This window comes from Triticum urartu, chromosome 4 (assembly GCF_003073215.2).
Source record: "Triticum urartu cultivar G1812 chromosome 4, Tu2.1, whole genome shotgun sequence".
In the NCBI taxonomy this organism is placed as follows: Eukaryota; Viridiplantae; Streptophyta; class Magnoliopsida; order Poales; family Poaceae; genus Triticum; species Triticum urartu.
The window spans coordinates 41,756,059-41,766,330 of NC_053025.1; positions in this window are offsets into that span (position 1 = coordinate 41,756,059).

Genomic DNA, 10,272 nt, shown 5'->3' on the forward strand with positions numbered 1-10,272 from the left:
AATCATGCAATGCCATCTTGTTTAGCCAGGCATCATATATGTGAATTTTGCAATGCCACCCTAGCTAGCCAGTCATCTTATATGTGAATTATATTATGCCATCATTTTATTATTACGTGTTAAATTTGTCAACAATTTTAGTACATTCAATTACTCTTCCTGTGCATCATCCATTCGGCACGGTCATGGAAAAATCTGGAGTGGAAACAAGGTCTTCAGAGCAGACAATGCTATCTGACGAAGCGCATGTCTTGCTGGTTACGGATAGCTCCTCAGCGGAGGATTCCGAGACAGATGACCAGTCATATCCCCCCACCTGAGGTGCATGCTCTAACTTGGCAGGGTTATATATGTTGCTGATATCGTGCATATGGTATGTTGCATTGCTATGTCATTTTCTTAGTTTAGACATGCTTTGTGTCAATGCCACCTATTTAGTGTCTAATTACCATATATGTGAATTATGCAATGCCATCTTGTTGCAAGACATTATATATGTGAATTATGCAATGCTATCTTGTTGCAAGGCATTATATATGTGAATTATGCAATGCCATGTTGTTTAGCCAAGCGTCATATATGTGAATTATATCATGCCATCCTTTTTTTGTATTTCTCGTTGCATTTGTCGACAATGTTTGTATATTCAATTCCTCTTCCTATGCATCAGCCATTTGAATTGGTGATGGGGAAATCTGGAGTGAAAACAAGGTCTTTAGAGCAGACAATGCTACCTACTGAAGCAGATATCTTGTTGGTTACACATAGCTCTTCAGAGGAGGATTCAGAGGCAGATGACCAGTCCTATTATCCCTCTGAGGTGTATGCTCAAACATGGCAGGGTTATATTACTCATATCATGCATATGTTGTATTGCAATGCTTAGTTTTTACATCATATACACAATATTGAATGCCATCTCCTTAGTTGACACATCATATATGCGATTGCCCTCTGCTCACTTGCTTAGTATATAAATCATATATTTGAATTATATCATGCCATGATGTTTACATAGACAGCATCTATCTGGATTATGGCATGCCAACCCATTTTCTAAACACATAATATAGTTATATCATCTCATCCCGTTTACATAGTCATCATATTTTGAATTATGTCATTCTATCCGTGAATTATATCATGCCATCATGTTTCCATCGACGGCATGTTTGTGATTTATGCCATGCCAACCACTTTAATAGACACATCGTATAGTTATATCATGTCATCATGTTTACATAGTCATCATATTTTGAAGTATGTCATTCTATCCTGTTTAGTTAGCCATCATACATGTGAAATTGTGTCATGCTATCATGTTTAATTAGCCATCATATATGTGAAATTATGTCATGTTATTCTGTTTGGTTAGACAACATAAATGTGAATTATTTCATGCCCTATTTTCTTCCCTACTATCCATTGCACATGTCTATCTAACAATGTCTGTACATTCAATTACTTTTCTTGTTTACCAGCCATTTCAATTGGAGGGGTGATGGCAGTATCTATGGGAGTAAAAACACGATCTTCAGAAAAGATCGTGATACCTGTCGGTGCAGATAGAACCACGATTGTACTTGCCCAAGAACTAGCCCCACCACACATAACCCAGACTCACGCAGATTGTACCCCCACCCAGTTGGACAGAGAACCAACTACACCCCTTCTAACCCCAACCCCAGCAGATAGTAACCCAGTTCCAGTTGACACGGCACCGTCTCCACCATAGAGCACCCAAACACGAGCAGTTAGTAAGGCAACTGCAGTGCCCAAAGCACGAGGACCACCACTCCGAACCCCAAGTCATCGCTTAAAGTAGAAGAAGAATTGTTCTTAGGTCAGGTTTCCTAGCTATGGTTCATACTACTTTGCTCCTGCATCACTGTATTGACTCATACCAACTAATTTCAAATTTGAAGGATGCAATTGAAACTCCAATGGCGCAATAGGTATGTTTTAAACCTATTTCTTTAACGTGTTTGCTGTTGTAACTTGCTCTATGTTGATTTCAGTTTCAGTTCAATAAACAGTTATATTCTCATCCATGCACATTCCACGTGTTGTTATTGTTGTGTTGTTTCCCACACTTATATCCTGTCTATACTACTTTGTCTTAAATAGATAGGATTTGAACTGTCTCTATCTTGATTTGGTAACATAAACTAGAATGATATAGACCATACAGTGACCATACTACATAGATATATGTTTGTTTCATGTTGTTATCCTGTCCACCTTACTACTGAACTGGTTTACCAAAATGAGTTTCATATACAATATGGTAAACCTGTGATGTGTTTGTTTGTTTCTCTTTTAGAACGCGGATAAAATATTGGAGAAGAGTACCGCATTATGCAATGGTAAAGGAAGTAATGAAGATAAGGTTCAAGATAGTGAGACATCCCTGTTGGTCTCCAAGAAAGCTGATAAAAACTATATTAAAGACACTGAGACAACCCCAAAGTCATGTCTTGATGTAGTGTTCGAGTTACTGGCTACTACTATTGGCACCAGCTCTTTGAACTCCTTGCCTGAATTAGTTCAGCTTCTTGAGTCTCAACTTCAAGTTGAAAGACATCGATCATATGTTATGTGACAGGAAGCCGAAGGACTGAGGAATTCCCTGCAGAATTCAGATGCATACTTTCTGGTGCAACAACAAGTGCTGGAGAATTTAAGTGCCAAACAAGAGAAAGTTAATAAGCTTGCTAAGCATCTTGCGAGCATTATGGGTACCCAGGATATTGTTTCTTGAGCTCTTCTAAAGTGGTTTCATTTCTGGACTTGTTTTGCTGCGGCGTTTATTTACACTGGTCGCCAACTTTGACAACTAGTGTATATGATATGCTGCTTTGTTCCCTATATTTGCACTGGTGGCGAACTTTGATGCCCAGTGGGTGTAATATGTGTAATAGCCGTGATAGCCTAGCATAAGTTTCTTGCTTATTTATTTCCTTGTTGTCTTCTTTATTTGTTTGCTTGTAGTCAATGCGGTTCTTTTTCCATGGTTTGCTAGTGGCCACAATAACCTATTTTTTAAAATTAGGCCACAATAACCATGGCTACATATTTACTGTAGTTACCATGGGTATCCTACGGGCCATAGAAACAATGGGCCTTCTAAGGGCTGTAGAAATAATGGGCCTTCTATGGGTCGTAGCATCAATGGGCCTTCTATGGGCCGTATGATCGATCGGCCAAACATGTGCCAATAACAGACCGCGTCATGGGCCGCGAACGGGCTAGATTTGGAATCGTCCGTTCATGGGCCGACAATAACAGGTCATCATTAATCGGCCGTATTTGATGATGCTATGAAAACAGCCCAACGGATTAATGGGCCGCAAATGGGCCGATTGTAACCACGGGCTGAATTTGGCCCACAAGCAGAAAAGGCTAGTAACGGGCCGTAAGTAACCAAATGCTGGAAATGAGCTCAAAAATAAATGGGCCCTGAGAAGGCCGAAAGATAACACGGGTTGGAAATGGCCCAATGGAATAATGGGTCGGTAATGGGTATAAAGCGGTACACTGTTCATTGCGGGACAGATTCACCATGGGTCGTTAATGGGCCAAGAGTTACAGATGGCCTCGTATGGGCCGAAAGACATCATGGGCCAGACATGGGCTGGAAGTTACAATGGGCTGGAATCATATTGGACGGCCCAGATGAAGCTATTGGGCTTAATTTCGTTAGGTCGTAACGGGTCATGAGTTAGCGGGCCGTAAATGGGCTATATACGAACAGGCCGTTAACAGGCTTTCCGTGGGCCGGCCCGTTACCTTTTGACCAAGTCAAACGGGCCGGCCTTTTCATCGGAATGGGCCTCTGTTGGGTCGTGCCACGTGTCGATGTATCATAGGCGCCTCATGTCCAATGAATGGATGACATCTGTCCCAACGGTGAGCCAACACATGTTTCCTCCGGCCAATGAGAATTTTACACGTGGAAATCCTTATTGGTCTGGGCTATTACCGGGTTATCGCATCCAAAACCGGACCCGATAGCTTAATGGCAAACCGTTACGGTGGATGCCACGTGTCGGTCACCCTTGACGAAAGCACTTCCATGACGCGCCATTTATCGTCATGGAAGTGGACACTTCCGTGATGATAATTTTGGTAATTTCATGGAACACTTCTACAGCAGCACAGGTATATTTATCTTGATTATGTCATAAAATTGTCATGGATGTACATGCATGACAGAAAACGTGACCTACTGTGACAAACACGTATCATCACGGAAGTGTATTTTTTTGTAGTGGATGTGTTATTTGGGATTCGATGAATTGTGGGTTTATGATCAGATTGTTCTTTGAAAGTAATTGAGTTATTTCTGAACTTTATTATGTGTCATTGTTATAGCTATGCAATGGTTTCCAATCTATGAGTTTTCTTTGGCCATGTTGATGATTTGATCTTCAGTGGAAATGGCGCATGGTAGTAGGTTCAATCTTGCGGTGTGATCACCTCATGACAGAAGGGGTAGCGAGGCACGTATTTGTATTGTTGCTACTATGGATAAATCGATGGGTTTAGAACATATTGATTGGTGTTACGTTGTCTACATTATGTCATCATGCTTAATGCATTACTCTGTTCGGCATGAACTTAATACCTAGAGGGGCAAGCAAAGATGCGCTCTAGAAGTGGAGTAATAGTAGTAGATGCAGATGGATGAAGGTTATTTGTCACACACGTAATGTCTATGTACTGATCATGCCATGATAACATCATAACTATGCACTTTTCTATCAATTGCTCAACAATAATATATGTACCCACCATTTGCTATGTTCTTGAGAGAGATGCCTCTAGTGAAAGCTATGGCCCCCGGGTCCATTCACCTCATATTACTAAAACCCTAAATACCTTGTTGTAATTTATTTACTTTATTTAAATTTGCAATTTATATATCAACCACTATTAGAATTAATCCTTGCAATTAATGAGTACAAGGGGATTGACTACCCTCTTGACCGCGTTGGGTGCAAGTATTTGTTTGTGTGTGTGCATGTATTGACGACCTTTGTTTGCGTGAATCTCCTATTGGTTCGACAAACCTTAGTTCTTTACTAAGGGAAATAATTTCTGGTACTATACTACTTCACCCTTCCTCTTCAGGGAAATACCAACACCTATCATAAGTTGCAGTACCACGTACATGCATGTATGCTGGTGCACAAAAATATGTTTTTTACTAAATTGATTTGGATTCATAGGGTTATACTATGTCTTGGAGTGCATTCAGATAGGCAACGTATGGTTGTACACTGGCACTGCAAAAGAGGCGCACCAAAGCCGACATACCTTCACCTTCAAATGCAACAAGATCTACAATGGGTGGCCCATCTATTCACATGATTAAACTTTCTTTCTTGATTCCTATTTCATCTATACTTCAATTTAAGTTGTAAAAGAAGTATTAAAACTTGTTGTGCAAATGTTGTATCCTAAATGTGTGTATGTTTTCTGTAGAGAAAGGTTCATATGGACCCAAAGAATGCATTTACTGCAGAAATATGTGTTGGTATTTTAAGGAAATATGATCGCGAACATGAATTTCCTGATAATAATTATTACTAGAACAAGGTAAAAATGCGCACTTGTGAGCAGGCTATATCGCTAAAGCCTGAGTATATAAATGAATAATATTGGGGGGAAATAGTGGACAGTGGTGTGACGATCATAATCTTTGCTCTTCAACTTGTGCATCCGTACTTCTGGACACATCATACTAAATTTGAACTTCATATTACAGGCATTTCATTCCAAGAAAGAAGCAAAACCAGCTACTATGAAGCTAAACCAAAACACTAGACGTACAAGACGTGATTCCCACTATAGACATATGGTAAGTATTCCTACTACCTTATAGTAAACGCTTTATGTTGGATTACTATATGGCTTGCAATATTAATGTTTACCAATTGATAAATCGGATATAAGGCCAAGGACAACATTGATAATCAATTCGGTGGGGACATGTTTGAATGTAGAAACACTACAAAGAAAGATCCTACATTTAGTCACACTGCTCAAAAATGAAACTTAAGTGCTGCCTAATTTGTAGACTTCATGTGTACAGTCTGACTATCATTATTCGAATTATGAAACGATGCTCTAATAGTGCCAACAATCATATTGCAAAATGGATCGAGGATCAAACAAACGGCATCAACACAAGTTGATGTGACAGCAATACCTAATGTAAAAATTATTGAGGAAAAAGAGCTCATCAAGCACGTTACTTTCGAGCATGGGTGTCTCATCCGCCTCCAGGAAGAACTCATCCTCTCGTGAACACATCCGTGAGCTACAACACATCATTGCAACTCAGGAGGCAGATGAAAAAAAGGCAAGTGATATGGTTCAGCCAGACTTGAATGTAGTACTTTTCGCCCAGATAGAGGAAATAAAGAAATCAAAATAAGCAGCTACTAGAGATTGAAGATTCCAAAATGGACCGGCAGAGGAAAACCACTATATTTGAAAAAAAAAAGGCAAAGACATATGGAGGCAATGCTTAGTCCCTTGTTAAGAAAGTCCATGCAGTCGTCACAACATAGCTTATGAGAAACAACTATGGCCTGATGCTTCATTACAGTTCGTTAACATAATTTTACTTTATCTAGTTTATATTGTCCAAGACTATGTCTCATCGTTCTCATTGTAAGTTGTCAGGTTTCACTTGAAATGAAAGATCTATTGCCAATGTTTGAATTCTCATGTTTGTCGGCGTTCTGGGGACGGGGGTCCCCAGACTTGCCTGCCTGCGGCCAGCGGCATGGCTTAAAAGGGGGCCCGACATGGCCCATCTTCATCAACACAGACCCAAGACCCTCGCGAGGGGCCCAGCCTCGCGGGGCGGACGACACGGAGCTTCCTCAAGCACGGCCTCATCAGACTGGCTCGCGAGGAGGCGGAGAGATCAAGGCGGAGAGATCAAGGCGACAAGACCAGGACCAGGAGGACTGCAAGACGGAGGTCATCGTGGGGCCCAAGACGGCGTCACCACCAGAGCTTTGTGCAGGCGAAGACTAATTTTGTCAGGGTAGCTAGTACTAGCTGTCCCCCTTCAAATTAGCCCGCCATTGTTGGCTCCCTTCCCGCTCGATATTTGGGAAGAGGACCAGGGCCTCTATAAATAGGACCAGCCACCCGCACAGGAGAAGGGGTTCGATCAGAGAGAGAGAGAGAGAGAGAGAAGGGTGGCTGAACTCCTCCCAGCAGTTCATCACCCCAGCCAAGAACAGACCCTCGCGAGGATGTTCTTCCTTGTATCATTCATCATCATCAGCCCAAGAGGCAATCCACCACGCCACAAACTGGAGTAGGGTATTACACCACAACAGTGGCCCGAACCAGTATAAACCCTGTGTCTCTTGTGTTGTTCTTTCCATAGCTTAGATCTTAGCAAGGCGGAGGGGTGCAAGTAGGTAGGAAGCGAAATCTCCGCGCGCACCCCAGTGTTCGAACCTCAAGGGTCTACCGGAACCCGAAATCCGACATTTGGCGCGCCAGGTAGGGGTGCACCGGAGTTTTCTCTTCCGCCACCGCCACGGCCTGCCTCGCGATGAGTAGCGCGTCGCCCGCTCCGGCCGCTGGCGCCAACACGGGGGCCAGGGGGCTCCGAGCCCTGGCCCCAGCCCTGCAACGGGTACGGTGGCTAGACGAGTTCAAGCCAACGACGCCGCCGCGCTACGGCGGCGCGACAGATCCGCTGGCCTTCTTGCTGGCGAGCGAGGAGGCCCTCCTCAAAGCTGGAGGTGACGATAGGTTCATGGCCAACTGGCTCCCCATGGCCCCCACCGGCGCTCCGCGCACATGGCTGCTCCACCCGCCGGCAGCCTCCGTGGCCTCTTGGGAAGAGCCCCGCGGCCTCTTCCCCGCCCATCGCGCTACACCAACACCCCCGGTCGTCGCAGCCCTCCTGGGCGGCTCGCAGGCGCCGCCTACAAGTCACCACGTCAAGCCGTTCATCCGCCGGGTCAGTGCCGCTTCCACGTGGCAGCGGGCTCTCCCGGACCGGGCGGCGCCCAAGGCCGGCCAGACCTTCAGCTCGGAGGACCACCCTCCCAACTCGGCCTGCTCGGGTGCACTCCCCATGCTGTGCACCCCCACCATCTGCCAGGTGGCCGTCACCAGAACTCTCATCGAGGGCGGTGCGGACCTCAGCGTACGGAGCTGGTCGACTTCGACATCGCCCCCATCGTCCTCCCCTACAACGCCATCCTCGGCTACCCAGCACTGGCCCAATTCATGGCCGCGACGCACCCGGCGTACAACCTCATGAAGATGCCCGGGAGCAGCGGTGCCCTCGCCATGCACGGGGACACCGGAGATGCGCTGCGGGTGCTCAAGCTTGCCTTCAAGACAGTGGCGTCGGCGCGGCCCGCCGACTTGGAGACCCCCGAGCCCAAGGGGGCTGCACCCGCCAAGAAGAAACAGTTGTTCACGTAGGACAAGGCAGAAACCAAGCAGATACTCGTCAATGAGGATGGGTCCACCAACGCCACTTTCACCATAGGCGCCAACCTCGAACCCGAGCAGGAGGAGGCCCTGGTCGGGTTCCTGCGCGCAAACAAGAAGGTATTTGCTTGGGAGCCTGACCAGTTGGCAGGGATCCCTAGGAGAGTAATCGAGCATCACCTCAATGTGTGCCCCAACGTGCACCCTGTGAAGCAGAAGGCCAGGCGGCAGTCCACAGAAAAGCAGGCCTTCATCGTCCAAGAGACCCGCAAATTAGAAGCCGCTGGCGTCATTCGCGAGGTCCGATACCCGGATTGGTTGGCCAACCCTGTCGTTGTGCCAAAGAAGGGAGGGAAGGAGCGCATGTGTGTCGACTTCACCAACCTCAACAAAGCATGCCCGCAAGATCCGTTCCCACTTCCCCGCATCGACCAGATCATCGATTCCACCGCGGAATGCGACCTGCTATGCTTCTTGGATGCCTTTTCTGGGTATCACCAGATCAAGATGGCGGTGGAAGACGTCGAAAAGATAGCCTTCCTAACCCTGTGTGGGGTGTACTGCTACACGTGCATGCCATTCGGGTTGCGTAACGCTGGGGCGACCTTTCAGCGGCTGATGCACATCACCTTGGGCCCGCAGCTCGGGAAGAATGTTGAAGCTTACGTCGATGACATCGTGGTAAAGTCTCGGGAGGCCAGGACCCTGATACAAGACCTGGAGGAAACCTTCGCGAGCCTCAACGCAGTGAACCTACGGCTCAACCCAGAGAAGTGTGTGTTCGGAGTCCCCTCGGGCAAGCTCTTGGGTTTCCTCGTGTCCCACCGAGGCATCGAGGCTAACCCGGAAAAGGTCAAGGCGATGGAAGACATGAGCCCGCCAAAGACCCTCAGAGAAATGCAGAAGCTCACCGGGCGCGTGACCGCGCTAGGGCGCTTCATCTCCAAGTTGGGGGAACGAGCGCTGCCCTTCTTCCAGCTAATGAAGAAAAAGGGGCCCTTCGAGCGGACTGAAGAGGCCGACAAGGCATTCCAGGATCTCAAGAGATACCTGACCAGCCCACCGGTCATGGTGGCTCCGCGCCCTCAAGAGCCCCTGGTGCTTTACCTCACCGCCACTCCGTACTCCGCCAGCGCAGCCCTGGTGGCGGTTAGAGAGGAGCGTCGAATCAAAACCGCAGCAGCAGCCCGGGACAAGGCAAAGCATGAACAAGGAAGACCCACAGAAACCGCCACCGCGGCTGAGGAGGATCAGCCGCCGCAGAGGAGTGCACCGGAGGCGGAAGAGGCTCCTCCCCCAGATGGCCAGCCTCAGGAGGCCTCGTCGCCTCAAGAGGCGCCATGGTCTCCGAAGGGAGCCGCCAGCACTGATGCCCCAACCTCGTAGAGCACCCGGTGTACTTCGTCAGCACGGTGTTGCGGGATGCGAGGGCACAGTACCCCATGCCTCCGAAACTCCTCCTCGCGCTATAGGTGGCCTCGCGCAAGCTGCGGCACTATTTTCAGGGTCACCCCATCAAGGTCATCTCGTCATACCCCCTGGAGAGAGTGCTCAGGAACCCTAACTCAGCTGGAAGGGTCGCTGAGTGGAACATAGAACTGCAAGCGTTTCAGCTCGAATTCAGCACGACCAGAGTCATCAAGGGAGCAGCATTGTCGGATTTTGTGGCAGAATGGACGGAGGCGCCAGGCCTCAAGGCCGACGAGGATCGGTCCCTATACCCGGGAAGTGAGGCTCCAGAAAGCTGGGTCATGTACTTTGATGGGGCGTTCTCCAGGCATGGCGCTGGGG